Source organism: Panthera onca, chromosome B1 (assembly GCF_046562875.1).
Source record: "Panthera onca isolate mPanOnc1 chromosome B1, mPanOnc1 haplotype 2, whole genome shotgun sequence".
Classification (NCBI taxonomy): domain Eukaryota; kingdom Metazoa; phylum Chordata; class Mammalia; order Carnivora; family Felidae; genus Panthera; species Panthera onca.
In genome coordinates, this window is record NC_138342.1 from 166,473,837 (window position 1) to 166,492,049 (window position 18,213).

The window sequence follows — 18,213 nt, forward strand, 5'->3', positions numbered from 1 at the left end:
TCCATTTCATTGAATACAGAGCCACAGGATTTCCACCCACTCCACCTCAGAGTGAACTTGGGAAGAGAGAGAAATACTCTTGCATTCAACATTTGATAGAATCGATGCAAAGAGAGATGCCATTTCCAAGTTACCAGCTTTTCCTGTCTTGTTGCCCTCTTCCTCAGATTGCATTGAGTTTGACTCATCCAGATTGAAGAAAATGGGCTAAATATTGACAAGGGAATAACTTTATGAACTTTGAATCTTTAGCATCAGTTTGTATTATATCTCCAAAATTAGATTGCCAACCATACTTTTTTTTTTCATTCCTTTTCACCCCATATAAATTTCTCAGTATCAAAGATTCCTGTCCAAAGACTTCCAGTAACTCTTCCATACTGAGCCCCTTCCATTTTTCTCAGGTGGGCAGATGCTCCATCACTGCTCCCCACCACATCATGACTTCCAATATCTTGGCTCCTAAAGAGGTAGAGGGGAGAGATAGTATTGCCTAAGACAGAAGGACACAGGCCTCTACTCCCTTGATTAAATGAGTCAAGTAAGTCTTCTAAAGAAATCATAATGGCTGGCAACTCACACCTTTAAAGCCCAACTTTCCTTTATAATAAACATATACACACCACACACACATACACAAAAACCTCTCTCCCAATCTAAATAATCTATTTAGGGGCTCATTTCATTATCAAATGCTCATCATTTATGTTTAAGCCTTTCATCAAGACTTCCAAACTATGAAATAGCATAATGATTTTTACCTATACAGAAAGTTCAGTTAGTATTTCTTCATTAATAGTGAAGAATAGTAGGGGCTCCTGGGTGGCTCAGTCGGTTGAGTGTCCAACTTCGGTTCAGGTCATGATCTCGTGGTTCACAGGTTTGGGCCCCACATCAGACTGTGTGCTGGCAGCTGGAGCCTGGAGCCTGCTTCAGATTCTGTGTGTCTCTCTTTCTCTGCCCCTCCCCCACTGGCACTCTGCCCTCTGTCTCTTTCTCCAAAATAAATAAACATTAAAAAAAAATTTTTTTTTAAAGAGTGAAGAATAGTAAGAAAAGCCAATAAATAAATAAATAAATAAGTCATTAGAGGCATAGCTTAAATTATACCAGGAAAGAGCTCTGAATCCTCTCAGTCTCTATTCACTCAGCCTCCTTCCCTGCTTCCATCCTGGCCAAAGAGGCTTATCCCAAAGGTTTTCAGGGATTCCTATAAGAAATTGAAGTTTATAACCCTACCTGTTTGTTTATAACCCTCTCTCTTGCATGACTATTCCTGTATTTAAAAAATACACGTATATCCTTACAGAACACTGCTTTTTATTTAATATATAAGAGGATAGTCATTTCTAGATCTGAGCATCACACATCACAGAGGTAGGAAATGGGTTGGCAAACTTACTAAGCCAGCTTACTTCAGTGATCATTCAACCAGAAATGACTGGTTTGTTAATATAATTTTTAGTATACTTTTATATCTGAGCTTTACAACCTCATAGGAAGATATTGTTCCCATTTAAAAAAATTTTTTTAATGTTTATTTATTTTTGAGAGAGAGAGTGAGCACGTGAGTGGGGGAGGGGCAGAGAGAGAGAGAGAGAGAATATCCCAAGCAGGTTCCATGCTGACAGCATCGAACCCAGTGTGGGGCTTGATCTCACAAACTGATCATGACCTGAGCTAAAATCAAGAGACGGACTCTGAACCGACTGAACCACCCGGGCACCTACCCGCCCCCCGCCCCATTTTTTAAATTAAGAAGCTGAGACTCAGAGGTGGCTTAACTTCGTTAGAATCATGAAGGTGGTAGTAGCTACACTAGTATTCTTTCCATTAAATATTATTGGATAAACACTGAAGCCCTATTGTGTGACTTTTTAAATTACTAGACATTTATTTTTTTTTTTTTTTTTTTTAATTTATTTTTGGGACAGAGAGAGACAGAGCATGAACGGGGGAGGGGCAGAGAGAGAGGGAGACACAGAATCGGAAACAGGCTCCAGGCTCCGAGCCATCAGCCCAGAGCCTGACGCGGGGCTCGAACTCACGGACCGCGAGATCGTGACCTGGCTGAAGCCGGACGCTTAACCGACTGCGCCGCCCAGGCGCCCCTAAATTACTAGACATTTAAACCAAGCAGTTTTGTAGAGATTTTCCCTAACTTGTACATCCTCAACCAGATTCAGCTTACTTTTGGCTAATACATAGCAAGTATGCAATTGCTTATATTCTTTCCCTTTAACCTCCTTCTTTGGTAAGAACTAATAATGATTACCTTCTCTTATTGTGCTCTCCTGACTACAGCTGCTGTTTTATTGAAATATGAGACTATCATCATCTTCCATAATTAGAGTAACTAATGTCTTGAGATTTTCTAACATGGACCCATTTTCAATTATTCTTCCTTATTGTTTTCGTAAAACATGAAAATCGTGAAAATGTCAACATTCCAATCACTTCACAACTCCCAGATGGTGGCGCTTGGGCTCATTCCGTTAAGTGACTGACTTCGGCTCAGGTCATGATTTTGCAGTTCTTGAGTTTGCATATCTTGCAGTTTAAGCCCCACATCAGGCTCTGTGCTGGCAGCTCAGATCCTGGAGCCTGCTTCAGATTCTCTCTCTCTCTCTCTCTCTCTCTCTCTCTCTCTCTCTCTCTGTCTCTCATACTCTTTCTCTCTCTCTCTCTCTGTAAAAAAAAAATAAAACATTAAAAAAATTTTTTTTAAATAAAAGTGACCCAAGCATCCTTTATCAGCTGAATTTTGGCTAAGAAAGTAGCATTCTGAAAGAGGGCCATAATAGGAAGAAAATCAATAATAAATACATCTATTAGGTTAGAACTATGCCAATATTTCAAAGTGCTATACACTGGAGATATGATTGTGAGCAAGATATAGTCCCTAAAGAAACTTACACTCTGTCTGAAGAGATCAAAACAAACAAAAAAATCCACTAAACTATCTGAATGCAATTTGATATATGCTATAGAAAGTATTGTATGAAAACACTTAAAAGAGCCTCAGGAAGAGAAAAGAAGCTTGTGGAAAAATTCATGAACTAAGTGACAGGGAAAAACGTGTGCAGATGCTCAGATGTGAGACACCACAACACATCTGAGGAGCTACAGGTTCAGTGGAGTATAAAGGGGTATCCAAGGCAGATTAGGAAGAGCCTTGAAGATTATGTTTCAAAGTTCAGATTTTATCGTAGGGCAGTGTGACACCATCAAAAGGTGTGAATGGGATGTGACAGGATCAGATGTATATTTTAGAAAGATCAGTCTCACTGTAGGATGGAGTTGGACTGGAGTCACATTCAATCAGAGACATAAAGACCAGATTAGCTTGAACTATAATAGGAATAACAGAAAGGGAGAGATATGCTCTAACTAGAGAATTCAGTTTGTGGTGTTGAATATAAAGTGTCTTTGGAATAATAAATAGATGTGTCCAACAAACAACTATGGATATTCAGATCTGGAACTGAGGAGGGAGCCTGGAAATACAGATCTGTAGAGCCATCAAAAAAAAGTTAATGATTTCAGCCATTGGAATAGGTGATGTCACTCAGAGTAGAGTGAGATGAAGATGAAGGATAGAATGAGTGGAACAAAGATTATATGTTCTCTTAGAATAATGATGGTGAAAGAGCCTGAGGAACCTGTACCGTGTGACTAGAGATAGCTGAGAACAAAATAGAGAGACAGATAAGATGCTGCAGATGCCAAGAGATGGTAAGAGTGTTCTGTGTTGTAAGAAGGTTAAGTAAGCTAGGAATTGGAAAGTGTCACTTGAATTCACTAACAAGGAAATTACTGATAAAGCAGTTTCAGTAGAGTGGTAGGTATGGTAGCCAAACTCAACTGAGAGTTAAAGACATATAGGCAGAAGAGTATATAGACAACTACTTTGAAGAGAGTTGACTTGTAGTTTCCACTTAGATATTCCTTCCACTCCCCCTCTTCCCATACTCCTTTCCTGTGACTTTTGCCAATAAAATATCCCCAGTTTCTAACTCATTTCTATTGAATCTTTCTTTTCTTTCCTATTCCTGATTTCTCTCTCAAGTAAGATAAGTCTTTTGTTTTCTTCTTTTCCCCTAGACAGTTTCTGGCATTATTCAGAGTTCTTGCTTTGCTTCTCTGGGTTACATACAGCCTTCATGACCACCTCATTTCCCTTTCTGGCCCCCTTGCTTAATGTTACCTAGTCACATTTGCCTCTAACAAAAAGCAAATCCACAGAGTATCACAATAATAATGTCAGAACCGTTTATCAAATATCATATTGGGAGCTATGTAAGAAATAAACATGGTGTCTAACCTCTAAAAAAGCTTAAGTTTACAATGTAGATAGATGAGACCACTCCAGTGCAATGAGTGGCCAGTGACATGAAATAAACCCAGTGAATAGTTGGAAAAAAATAGAGTAAATGGAATTATGTTTGGTGAATAATTGACTCCAGTTTGTAGAACTCTCTAAAGTATACCAAAATAAGGCATTTATTTTATTTAAAAAAAAAATTTAAGCTTATTTATTTCTTTTGAGAGAGAGAGAGAGAGGGAGAGAGAGAGCAAATGGGGGAGGGGCAGAGAAAGGCAGGGAAAGAATACAAACAGGCTCCACACTGTCAGTTCAGAGCCTGACGTGGGGCTCAAACTCATGAACTATGAGATCATGACCTGAGCTGAAATCAAGAGTCAGGTGCTTAACCTACTGAGCCACCCAGACACCCCAAAATAGGGCATTTATGATAGACTTGTTTTGTCTGGCTTCCAACTGAGTGAGAATAATCCTACCCTTGTTTGGTTCTTATGCTTACAGTATCCCTGAGCCCAGACAACTTATGCCTAAGAAATTGTATAATCTATTAATTATTATTATTATTGGAATATAAAATGTCCATTACAGAGGAGTCTAATATTACCACTTCAATGTAACACAGTTTATATTTACTTCAAAATTTTTAAATTGTTATGAATTGATGATAAAATGATTAAATTCTTATTGGTCTTTATGATCCATCATTGTTGATATTCAGCTATTAATTTCACGTCCATTTGTTAACTGAGAGTGAGTCATCTGCTATCTAAATGCTTAGAGAAGCCTTTGTTACCACTTCAAAAGTTCTCTGTTGGTTTCTATCATGGGCTTTGTGTCTGACCCACCTAGTCTGTGCCTTTTTCTTGAAAGTATTTTTTTGGTAAGCTTTATGACAGTATTTCTATTACAGGTCTGGTTGTGGCAAAACTGAACTGTGTTACCCAAAATAAATTGTCAGGTGATGGATGGAATGGTTAAGAGAAATAGGTGTCAGTTGCCGGATAGTGCATGGCACTAAATTACTTGATTACTGCATTCCCTAGACCAGTCTCTTGAGAATCTTCTAATGTCTTTTATCTCAAGGGTCTAGAATATAACTATTCAAACCTGTATATATTTGTCTTTACCAGGTCTTTCAAAGGTGAAAAGTCAGTTTGTTATCTAAAAATTTAGTTTGCTGTCACATATCATAGGAACTCTCTGTCCTTGTGTTCTCTTCATTCCTTGGATTACTTGGAAAAGAGATTTTTCCAACTGCCTATAATGTTTTCTTTTTAATCTGACTTAAGAAAAGAGTTGGGTTTTTTGTTTTGTTTTGTTTTGTTTTGTTTTTTGTTTTTTGCAGTGTTTGAAGTATAGATGGCATCAGGAGTGAGCTGGAACCAGGCATAAGAAAGACATTAATGATTTGAGTCCTCTCAGACTGTGATGATGGTGGTGAGTCTGGGCCTGATATGCCAAATACCATAATGCCAGGAACCAGCTAGTCCCTGAGAACACAAAGCTTTCCTGTATGATCAGGGCATTTTTATTTCTTTTTGTGAAACTGCTGGCCCTATGCCCTTTCACACTTTGAAAAGTCTGTGTGGACTTCTCTCATTCTCTAAAACAAAGGAAAATGCATAAGAAAAAAGTTAAGGAGGCTTTGAAGCCCAGTGTTCCCTCGGGAGAATGATGATAACATCCAAGTTTTCACTAATCATAATTTAGATGAATGATGTACGTAGTCCAGCAGAGAAATGTCATCATTATATAAGAGATATTTTGGAAATAATCACAATTTTAAAAAAGTATAAATTTATAAAAAGACATTATAGCAAGAAAACACACCCGGTCTGTGGAGTTTAAGACATATAGGCTGTGCTCTGAGGATTTGTTTAAAAACGTAATTCCCCTTTAGATGCCTAGCAAATAGAAGCTACTTTATTTCCGAAGAATATTTTTGTTCCCACATGAAGAGATGATGCAGTGCTTTGTGCTTTCTTCCAAGTTATTCAAGTTGAGATAGGTCCAGAACTCAGACCTCATTCCCTGTTTGCTACTCAGGTCTCTAGGAAGTGCTTCTCTCTCCCTGTCTTCCTCCCTCTCACCTTCTCTCCCTTTCTTCCTTTCACTAAGTATTATACCCTCATCATTCATGTGAGAGTTGTAAACGGACACATATAAATTAGACACTAACCTGATCTCACAGGGTTCTGAACTGAGTGATGATAGGGTGGATGATGGACAGACACATCAGTGTGGTCACATCATAACAAGTGCAGACTTTCATAGAATGTTAATGTGGCCTAAAACTGATAGGAAATTAGAAAGCCACCTTCTACCCATAAAAACTGATTGTTGTATTAGAAATATAGAAGAAGTATGGAAGGGTGCTTGAGATTTTTTTTCTGCTTAAAAACTTGAAGACTTCTTAAATCTTTTCATATATTGAGTCAAGGAATCCTATTGTTTTTTTCAAAGGGTTATTGATGATTATCTGCTCTAACTCTTCCAGTTCAGCTGTGGAATCATTAAAAAGATCATCCTAAATTCCTAGTTCAGTCACAGATTCATCCTAGAAAGTTTCCTGGGCTTCATGGAAGTCTAAGGCCTTAATGAGAAAGCATTTCAAGTACTTCATTTCCTCTAGTGTCTGTAAAGTGCTCCTTCTCCATGTAGACTAAGGAGGGTTACAATGCAAAGTGTTTCAGTACTAACAAAGTTCTCCTACTGCAGACCCATACCTCCACATTATTGCAGCATGTGATATAAACATTTTGAATCCTTGGCCTTAACTTGTTTATTTTCTCTTAATTCTCTTTAGTACTATAATATAGTACATATTTTTCTAATTCTAAAATTGCTTGCTTACCTGAGAAAATTAGATGAAAAGATTCTTCAGTCTTCTTCAATTTTAAAATTCTGCAAATAACTGATTTTCAAATGTATAATTAGTTGAGTTATGGGCTTTGATTTGCTCTTACTCCTCACTTACACATTTATAGAAATATAGCACTTTATATGCTCCCTGGCAGAAGAAAAAAACTGATTTTTAGAAATCTAACCAGAAACACTTAGAATTGAAAAAAAGAAAAAAAGATAGTCACCAAGTTATAAAAAACACTTTTAATGCCTTTTTAGAAATCAAGGATTAATAGACTATGTAGGATCCAGTTTAATAACTTTTTTATTAATATCATCATAGTTTCAAACAAGAATTTCTTCTCAGTTCTCCAGTCTGTATTCTCTCATGGGAAATCAAGACCATTTCAACTTCGCTTTAAATTTTTTAATTAAGTTTATCAATTTTACCTATTTAATAAGACATGAAGTAATAATATTTTGAAAACTGGGTGCTCGCTTCGGCAGCACATATACTAAAATTGGAACGAAAACTGGAATCCAAGCATCTTTTTAATTGATGTTGACGAATTTCTGTTGAGATTTGGTCACTTTCCAAGTTGAATTTTTTATTTATCTGAGAGTACAAGTTTTCAGACTGATCCCAATTATTTGTACATATGTAGATGATTTCTGTATTGTGTTACGATTCAACTTTACAAGATGTTGAATTAACAAGCTTCTTAGGGGAAAAAAGAAAGCTTTTTATTCTATACTTTAAATGAATTTAAAATAAATAGCATTGTAAAATCAAATTATTGGTGTTTATTAGGGTAGTAGACTATTCTAGTGAATCATACTAGACGAAAAGATGTAGATTGCAAGTGAACACATGGGAGAGTAACATGTTTTTAGGCATCACTGTCACCTCTCATTTGTTTGAAAAAATTAATAGCAGTGAGATGTAATGTAGCGTTTTCTTTTCTTACAGAAAATTTTATTGTATTTAGTTTGCTGTTTCATATTTAGTTTGCCCAGCAGTGTTAGGTTTGAAATGGTTTGGTGATAATTTATCCCTTATTTCTTCCTTCCCAGTTCCACCATTTAAAACACTGTCTTCTTCTTTAAGTACTGAAAAATAAAGATGTCAGAACAAACTCTGTAGGATGAAAACATTTCTTTTTATCCAATCGTCAGTCCTAGTGCTTCCAATCTCACTCTGAAGTTTGTTCATTTTTTATGGACTTGGAGCTTCAATTTCTAGTAGGAGATCATAATGCCAAAAAAAATTGGTTTTATTTGCCTTTTTTAAAAATTGAAGTGTAGTTGATATACAATATTTTATTAGTTTCAGGTGTAAAACAGTGATTCAACATTTGTATACATTAGGAAACTGATCACAAATGTAAATCTGCTACCTTCTATGACCATTCAAAATTGTTACAACATTATTGGAGTATCTGGGTGGCTTAGTCAGTTAAGTGTCAGCTCAGGTCATGATCTCACAGTTCGTGGGTTCAAGCCCTGTGCCGGACTCTGTGCTGACAGCTCAGAGCCTGGAGCCTGCTTCAGATTCTGTCTCTCCCTCTCTCCCCCCACCCCACTTACTGTATGTCACTCTTTCTCAAAAATAAACATTACAAAAAAATTTTTTAAGTTGTTACAACATTATTATGCACTGTATTCCCTATGCTATACATTGTAAATGCCTGTCTTATTTATTTTGTAACCAGAAGTATGTACCTTTTCATCCCATTCCCCTGTTTTGCCCATCCCTCCAAGCCCCTCTACTCTGGCAACCACCAGATTGTTATCTGTATCTATGAGTCTCTTTCTGTTTTGTTTTGTTTGTTCATTTCTTTTGTTATTTAGATTCCACACATAAGTGAAATCATATGCTATTTGTATTTCTCTGTCTGATTTAACTTGACTTAGCATATTGCCTTCTGGGTCCATACATGTTGTTGCACATGGCAAGATTTCACTCTTTTGTGTGTCCTGAGTAATATTACGTTGTATATATGTATATACACATACACACAAACACACACCCATCCTCCACATCCTCTTTATCCATTTATCAATGAGCAGTCACATTGCTTTCATACTTTGGCTATATTAAAAAGTGTTGCAGCGAAAATGTAGTGCATATATCTTTTTAATTAGTGTTTTTGTTTTCTGTGGATAAATACCCAGAAGTAGAATTGCTAAGTTTGTAGTTCTATTTTTAATTTTTTGAGGACCTTTCATACTGTTTTCTGTAGTGATGTCACCTTTTTGCATTCCCACCCACAGGGCATGAGGGTTCCCTTTTATCTGCACCCTTGCCAATGATTGCTATTTCTTGTCTTTTTGATAATAGTCATTCTGACAAGGGTGAGGTGATATCTGATTGTTATTTTGTTTGGGATTTCCTTGATAATTAGTGATGTTGAACTTTTTTTTTAATGTGTCTGTTAGCCATCAATATGTCTTCTTTGGAGAAATGTATATTCAGGTCCTCTGCCCAATTTTTTGTTGGATTGTTTGTTTCTCTAATACTGAGTTATTTGAATTCTTTATGTAGTTTGGATAATAACCATTTATCAGTTATCTCACTTGCAAAGATCTTCTCCCATTCAGTATATTGCCTTTTTTTTTTATCATTCACTTCAATGTGCAAAAATTTTTTAGTTTGATATAGTCCCATTTGTTTATTTTCGCTTTTGTTGCCCTTGCCTGAAGAGACAGATCCAAAAATATATTGCTAAGACCAGTATCCAAGAGCTTACTGTCTGTATTTTCTTTTGGAGTTTGATGATTTCTGGCCCTACATTTAAGACTTTAATCCATTTTGAGTTTTTTATATATTGTGTAACAAAGTAGTCCAGTTTCATTTTTTACACATTGCTGTTCGCTTTTCCCAATACCTATTATTAAACACACTGTCTTTTCTCCCATTGTATATTCTTGTCTCTTTTGTGAAAGATTAACTGAACATACAAGTGTGGGTTTATTTCTGTATTCTGTTTCATTTGTCTTTGTGTCTGTTTTTGTGCCCATACCATGCTGTTTTGATTACTACAACTTTGTAGTATTGTTAGAAGCCAGGAAGCATATTACTTTCAATTTTGTTCTTCTCAAGATTGCTTTGATTATTTGGAGTCTTTTGTGAGTCCATACAAATTTTAAGAAGCTTGTTCTAGTTCTGTGAAAATTGACACTGTATTTTGCATTGCATTGGATCTATAGATGGTTTGGGGGTAGTGGGTAGTATGGGCATTTTAACAATATTCTTTCAATCTATGAGAATAGAATGAATATCTTTTAATTTGCTTGTGTCATCTTCAATTTCTTTTCTTTTCTTTTCTTTCTTTTTTTTTTGAGAGAGAGAGAGAGAGAGAGTAAAAATAAACAAGGGGCAGAGAGAGGGGGAGAGAGAAAGAGAAGTGGGACTCACCCGAAGCAGGGGTATGTTTTTATCTGAAGCAACGCTTGTGCCCACCTGAAGCAGGGCTCTATCTTATGAACTGTGAGATCGTTACCTGAGCCGAAGTCAGATGCTTAATACCTGGGCCACCCAGGTGCGCATCTTCATTTTGTTTTTTTTATCAGTGTCTTAAGATGTTTAGCATACAGGCCTTTAACCTCATTGGTTAAATTTATTCCTAGGTATCTTATTATTTTGGAGCAACTGTAAATGGGATTGTTTTCTTAATTTCTCTTTCTGTAAGTTCATTATTAGTGTAGGGAAATACACCAGTTTATGCATATTAATTATATATCCTACAGCTTTACCAAATTTATTTTTTTTCTTCTTTAAATTTTAGTTCACATACAGTGCAGTATTGGAGTAGGAAAGGAATTCAGTAATTCATCACTTACATATAATACACAGTGTTCATCACAAGTGCCCTCCTTAACACCCAAAATCCATTTAGCCCATCTCCCACCCATTTCCATCCATCAACCCTTCGTTTTTCCTCTTTCGTTAAGAGTTTCTTGTGGTTCCCTCTCTTCTCCTTTTTCCCCCTTTCTCATATGTTCATCTGTTTTGATTCTTAAATTCCACATATGAGTAAAATCATAAGTATTTGTCTTTGATTGACTTATTTCGCTTAGCATAATACATTCTAGCTGCATCCGTGTCATTGCAAATGGCAAGATTTCATTTTGGTACCAATTGATTTTGATAGAATTGTAAATGATATTAATTCCTTGATTTCTTTTTCTGCTAGTTTGTTATTGGTGTATAAAAATGCAACAGATTTCTACACGTTGATTTTATATCCTATGACTTTACTGAATTTGTGTATTAGTTCTATCAATTTTTGGTACAGTCTTTTGAGTTTTCTACATAGAGTATCATGTCATCTGCAAATAGTGAAAGTTTGACTCCTTCCTTACTGTTTTGTATGCCTTTTATTTCTTTTTGTTGTCTGATTGCTGAGACTAAGACTTCCAGTGTATATTAAATAGTAATGGTGAGAGTGGGCATCCTTGTCTTGTTCCTGACCATAGGGAAAAGACTCAGTTTTTCCCCATTGAGGATGACATTAGCTGTGGGTCTTTCATATGTGGCCTTTATGATATTGAGGTATGTTCAATCTATTCTTAATTTGTTCAGGGTTATTATCAAGAATGGATACTGAAGTTTATCAAATCCTTTCTCTGCATCTATTGGCAGGATCATATGGTTGTTATTCCTTCTTTTATTAATGTGGTACATCATTTTGATTGATTTGCAAATGTTGAACCAGCTCCGCAGCCCAGGAATAAATCCCACTTAATCATGGTGAATAATTCTTTTAATGTACTGTTGAATTCAGTTTGCTTGTAATTGCATCCAGGTTCATCAGGAATATTGGCCTATAATTCTCCTTTTGAGTGGGGTCTTTTGGAATCAAGGTAATGATGGCTTTGTAGAGTGAGTTTGTAAGCTTTCCTTTCATTTCTATTTTTTGTAACAATTTGAGAGGAATGCGTATTAACTCTACTTTACATGTCTGCTAGAATTTTCCTCGGAAGCTGTTGGGCACTGGACTCTTGCTTCTTGGGGGATTTTTAATAAATGATTCAATTTCTTTGCTGGTTAAGGGTCTGTTTAAATTTTATATTTCTTCCTGTTTCAGTTTTAGTAGTTGTAAATTTCTGGGATTTTTGTCCATTTCTTCCAGATTGCCCTATTTGTAGGCATATAATTCTTCATAGTATTCTCTTGTAATTGTATTTCTGTAGTATTAGTTGTGATCTCTCTCCTCTTTCATTCATGATTTTATCTATTTGGGGCCGCTCCCCTTTCTTTTTGATAAGTCTGGCTAGGGGGTTATCATTTTGTTTATTCTTTCAAAGAACCAACTCTTAGTTTCATTGATCTGTTCTACTAGTTTTTTGATGTTTCTATACCATTTATTTCTCTAATCTTTATTATTTCCCTTCTGCTGGATTTAGGCTTTACTTGCTTTTCCTTTTCTAGCTCCATTACGTGTGGGTTAGACTGGGTATTTGGGAGCTTTCTTGATTCTTAAGATAGGTTTTAATTGCAATATACTTTCCTCTTATGACTCCCTTTGCTGTATCCCAAAGGGTTTGGACTGTCATGATTTCATTTTCATTTGCTCCCTTGTATTTTTTTACTTCTTCTTTAAATTTTAATTAACCCATTATACTTTAGTAGGATATCCTTTAATCTACATGTATTTGAAGGCTTTCCAAATATTTTCTTGTGGTTGACTTCAAGTTTCATAGTGTTGTGATCCACAAATTTGCATGGTATGATCTCAATCTTTCTTGTACTTGTAGAGGGCTGATTTGTGACCCAGTATGTGATCCATTCTGGAGGATTTTCCATGTGCACTCGAGAAGAATGTGTATTCTGCTGCTTTAGGATGAAGTGATCTGAATATATCACTAACTCCATCCAGTCTAGCGTGACATTGAAAGTATTTGTTTCCTTGTTGATTTTCTGTTTAGATGATCTGTCCTTGCTATATTTGGGGTGTTAAAATCTCCTACTATTACTGTAATACTATCAATGAGAGTCCTTATGTTTGTCATTAAATGATTTATATATTTGGGTTTCTCCATGTTGGGGGCATAAATATTTACAAAGTGAGATCCTCTTGATGGATAGATCCCTTAATTATGTTATGCCCTTCTTCATCTCTTATTACAGTCTTTATTTTAAAATCTAGTTTGTTTGATATTAGTATGTCTACCCCGCATTTCTTTTCACATCCATTATCATGATAGATGGTTCTCCATCCCTTCATTTTCAATCTAATTTTTCTTGGCATAATACCCTTTAGTTCCATCCACCTACTTGCAAATGGCAAGATTTCATTCTTTTTGATTGCTGAGTAATACTCCATTGTATGTGTGTGTGTGTGTATATATATATATATATATATATATATATACACACACACACCACATCTTCTTTATCCATTCATCCATTGATGGTCATTTGGGCTCTTTCTGTACTTGAGCTATTGTTGATAGTGCTGCTATAAACATAGGGGTGCATGTGCCACTTTGAAACAGCATACCTGTGTCCCTTGGATAAATATCTAGTAGTGCAATTGCTTGGTTGTAGGGTAGTTCTATTTTTAGTTTTTTTCAGGAAACTTCATACTGTTTTCCAAAGTGGCTACACTACTTTGCATTCCCACTAGCAGTGCAAAAGAAATCCTTTCTCCACATCCTCACCAACATCTGTTGTTGCCTGAGTTGTTCATTTTAGCCATTCTGATAGGTGTGAGGTGATATCTCATTGTGGTTTTGATTTGTATTTCCCTGATGATGAATGATGTTGAGCACTTTTTCATGTGTTTGTTGGCCATCTGGATGTCTTCTTTAGGGAAGTGTCTGTTCGCGTCTTTTGCCCATTTCTTCACTGGATTATTTGTTTTTTTGGGTATTGAGTTTGATAAGTTCTTTATAGATTTTGGATACTAACCCTTTATCTGATATATTGTTTGCAAATATCTTCTCCCATTCCGTTGGTTGCCTTTTAATTTTGCTGATTGTTTCCTTCACTGTGCAGAAGCTTTTTATTTTGATGAGGTCCCAGTAGTTCATTTTTGCTTTTGTCTCCCTTGCCTCTGGAGACGTGATGAGTAAGAAGTCACTGCAGCCAAGATCAGAGAGGTTTTTTGCCTGCTTTCCCCTCGAGGATTTTGATGGCTCCTTGTCTTACATTTAGGTCTCTCATCCATTTTGAGTTTATTTTTGTGTATGGTGTAAGAAAGTGGACCGGGGTCATTCTTCTGCATGTCACTGTCCAGTTTTCCCAGCACCACTTGTGAGCCGACTGCCTTTATTCCATTGGATATTCTTTCTTGCTTTGTCAAAGATTAGTTGGCCATACGTTTGTGGGTCCATTTCTGGATTCTCTAATATGTTCCATTGACCGTGTCTGTTTTTGTGCCACTGCCATGCTGTCTTGAAGATTACAGCTTTGTAATACAGCTTGAAGTCCGGGGTTGTGATGCCTCCTGCTTTGGTTTTCTTTTTCAAGATTGCTTTGATTCTTCGGGGTCTTTTCTGATTCCATACATTGTTTGTTCTAGCTCTGTGAAGAATGCTGGTGTTATTTTGATAGGGATTGCATTGCTTTGGGTAGTATTGACATTTGAACAATATTTGTTCTTCCTATCCAGGAGCATGGAATCTTTTTTCCATTTTTTTCTTTCTTCTTCAATTTCTTTCATAAGCTTTATATGCTTTTCAGTGTATAGATTTTTCACCTCTTTGGTTAAATCTATTCCTAGGTGTTTTATGGGTTTTGGTGCAATTATACATGGGATCAATTCCTTGATTTCTCTTTCTGTTGCTTCATTATTGGTGCATAGGAATGCAACCTGTGCATTGATTTTATATCCTGCAACTTTGCTGCTTTCACTGATCAGTTCTAGCAGTTTTTTAATGGAATCTTTTGCGTTTTCCATATAGAGTATCATGTCATCTGCGAAGAGTGAAAGTTTGACTTCCCCCTGGCTGATATGGATGCCTTTTATTTCTTTGTATTGTCTGATTGCTGAGGCTAGGACTTCCAATACTATGTTAAATAACAGTGGCGAGAGTGGACATCCCTGTCTTGTTCCCGACCTTAGGGAGAAAGCTCTCAGTGTTTCCCCGTTGAGGATGATATTAGCATTGGGTCTTTCATATATAGCCTTTATGATCTCGAGGTATGATCCTTCTATCCCTACTTTCTTGAGGGTTTTTATCAAGGAAGGATGCTGTATTTTGTCAAATGCTATCTCTGCACCTATTGAGAGGATCATGTGTTTCTTGTCCTCTCTTTTATTGATGTGATCAATCATATTGATTGTTTTGTAGATATTGAATTAGCCCTGCATCCCAGGTATAAATCCCCCTTGGTCGTGGTGAATAATTTTTTTAATGTGTTGTTGGAGCCAGTTGGCTAATATCTTGTTGAGAATTTTTGCATCCATGTTCATCAGAGAAATTGGTCTATAGTTCTGCTTTTTAGTGGAGTCTCTGTCTGGTTTTGGAATCAAAGTAATGCTGGCTTCATAGAAAGAGTTTTGAGGTTTTCCTTCCATTTCTATTTTTTGGAACAGCTCTTTCAAGAGAATAGGTGTTAACTCTTCCTTAATGTTTGGTAGAATTCCCCTGGAAAACCATCTGACCTGGGAGTCTTGTTTTTTGGGAGCTTTTTGATTACTAATTCTAGATCCTGGGAAGATGGCAGCATAGGAGGACGCTGGGCTCACCGTGCGTCCTGCTGATCACTTAGATTACACCTACACCTGCCTAAATAACCCAGAGAACCGCCAGAAGACTAGCAGAACAGAGTCTCCGGAGCCAAGCGCAGATGAGAGGCCCACAGAAGAGGGTAGGAAGGGCGGAGAGGCAGTGTGTGCTCCACAGACTGGTGGGAGGGAGCTGGGGCGGAGGGGTGGCCCACGGCCAAGCAGAGCCCCCGAGTCTGGCTTGCAAAAGCGGAGGGGCCGGACAGAGTGTGTTGTGACAGCAAGCGGGATTTGACATCTGGAAGGTTATAAGTTAACAGCTCTGCTCAGAGAATGGGAGGGCTGGAGGACAATGGGAGGGAGAGTTGTTGAGCCCCAGACGACAGAGCGCAGCTTGGCAGGGAACAAAGGCACTCGCCAGCGCCATCTCCCTCGCCCATCCCCCAGCCAAAATCCCAAAGGGAACCGGTTCCTGCCAGGGAACTTGTTTGCACCCTGCAAACACCCAGCGCTGTGCTTCTGCAGATCCATCCTTCTGTCGGGTCTGACTCCCTCCCGGTGCCGCAGGGCCCCTCCCGAAGCGGATCTCCGAAGGAAAAGCGAGCTGAACCTGCCCCTCCCGCCCCTGTGCACCTTGCCGATCCACCCCAGCTAATACGCCAGATCCCCAGCACCACAAGTCTGGCAGTGTGCAAGTAGCCCAGATGGGCCATGCCACCCCACAGTGAATCCCGCCCCTAGGAGAGGGGAAGAGAAGACACACACCAGTCTGACTGTGGCCCCAGCGGTGGGCTGGGGGCAGACATCAGGTCTGACTGCGGCCCTGCCCACCAATGCAAGTTATTCAAGACAGCACAGGGGAAGTGCCCCGCAGTTCCGCACCACTCCAGGGACTATCCAAAATGACGAAACAGAAGAATTCCCCTCAGAAAAACGTCCAGGAAATAACAACCGCTAATGAACTGATCAAAAACGATTTAAACAATATAACAGAAAGTGAATTTAGAATAATAGTCATAAAATTAATCGCTGGGCTTGAAAACAGTATAAAGGACAGCAGAGAATCTATTGCTACAGAGATCAAGGGACTAAGGAACAGCCAGGAGGAGCTAATAAATGCTATCAATGAGCTGCAAAATAAAATGCAGACAACCACGGCTCAGATTGAAGAGGCAGAGGAGAGAATAGGTGAACTAGAAGATAAAATTATGGAAAAAGAAGAAGCTGGGAAAAAGAGATAAAAAAAAATCCAGGAGTATGAGGGCAAAATTAGAGAACTAAGTGATGCACTAAAGAGAAATAATCTACACATAATTGGTATTCCAGAGGAGGAAGAGAGAGGGAAAGGTGCTGAAGGTGTACTTGAAGAAATAATAGCTGAGAACTTCCTGGATCTGGGGAAGGAAAAAGGCATTGAAATCCAAGAGGCACAGAGAACTCCCTTCAGAGGTAACTTGAATCGAGCTTCTGCACGACATATCATAGTGAAACTGGCAAAATACAAGGATAAAGAGAAAATTCTGAAAGCAGCTAGAGATAAACGTGCTCTAACATATAAAGGGAGACCTATAAGACTCGTGACTGATCTCTCTACTGAAACTTGGCAGGCCAGAAAGGAATGACAGGAGATCTTCAATGTGCTGAACAGAAAAAATATGCAGCGGAGAATCCTTTATCCAGCAAGTCTGTCATTTAGAATAGAAGGAGAGATAAAGGTCTTCCCAAACAAACAAAAACTGAAGGAATTCGTCACCACTAAACCAGTCCTACAAGAGATCCTAAGGGGGATCCTGTGAGACAAAGTACCAGAGACATCGCTACAAGCATGAAACCTACGGACATCACAATGACTCTAAACCCATATCTTTCAATAATAACACTGAATGTAAATGGACTAAATGTGCCAACCAAAAGACATAGGGTATCAGAATGGATAAAAAAACAAGACCCATCTATTTGCTGTCTACAAGAGACTCATTTTAGACCTGAGGACACCTTCAGATTGAGAGTGAGAGGATGGAGAACTATTTATCATGCCACTGGAAGTCAAAAGAAAGCTGGAGTAGCCATACTTATATCAGACAAACTAGACTTCAAATTAAAGGCTGTAACAAGAGATGAAGAAGGGCATTATATAATCATCACAGGGTCTATCCATAAGGAAGAGCTAACGATTATAAGTGTCTATGCGCCGAATACAGGAGCCCCCCAATATATAAAACAATTACTCACAAACATAAGCAACCTTATTGATAAGAATGTGGTAATTGCAGGGGACTTTAACACTTCTCTTACAGAAATGGATAGATCATCTAGACCCATGGTCAATAAAGAAACAAGGGCCCTGAATGATACATTGGATCAAAT

General features: G+C 37.7%; 1 protein-coding gene across 19 annotated transcripts in view; it reads left to right on the forward strand.

The window, feature by feature from the left end:
* PSD3 (pleckstrin and Sec7 domain containing 3) overlaps nucleotides 1–18,213 on the forward strand; it is an 812,606-nt gene that overhangs the window by 705,086 nt on the left and 89,307 nt on the right. The gene's annotated exons all lie outside the window — the stretch shown is intronic.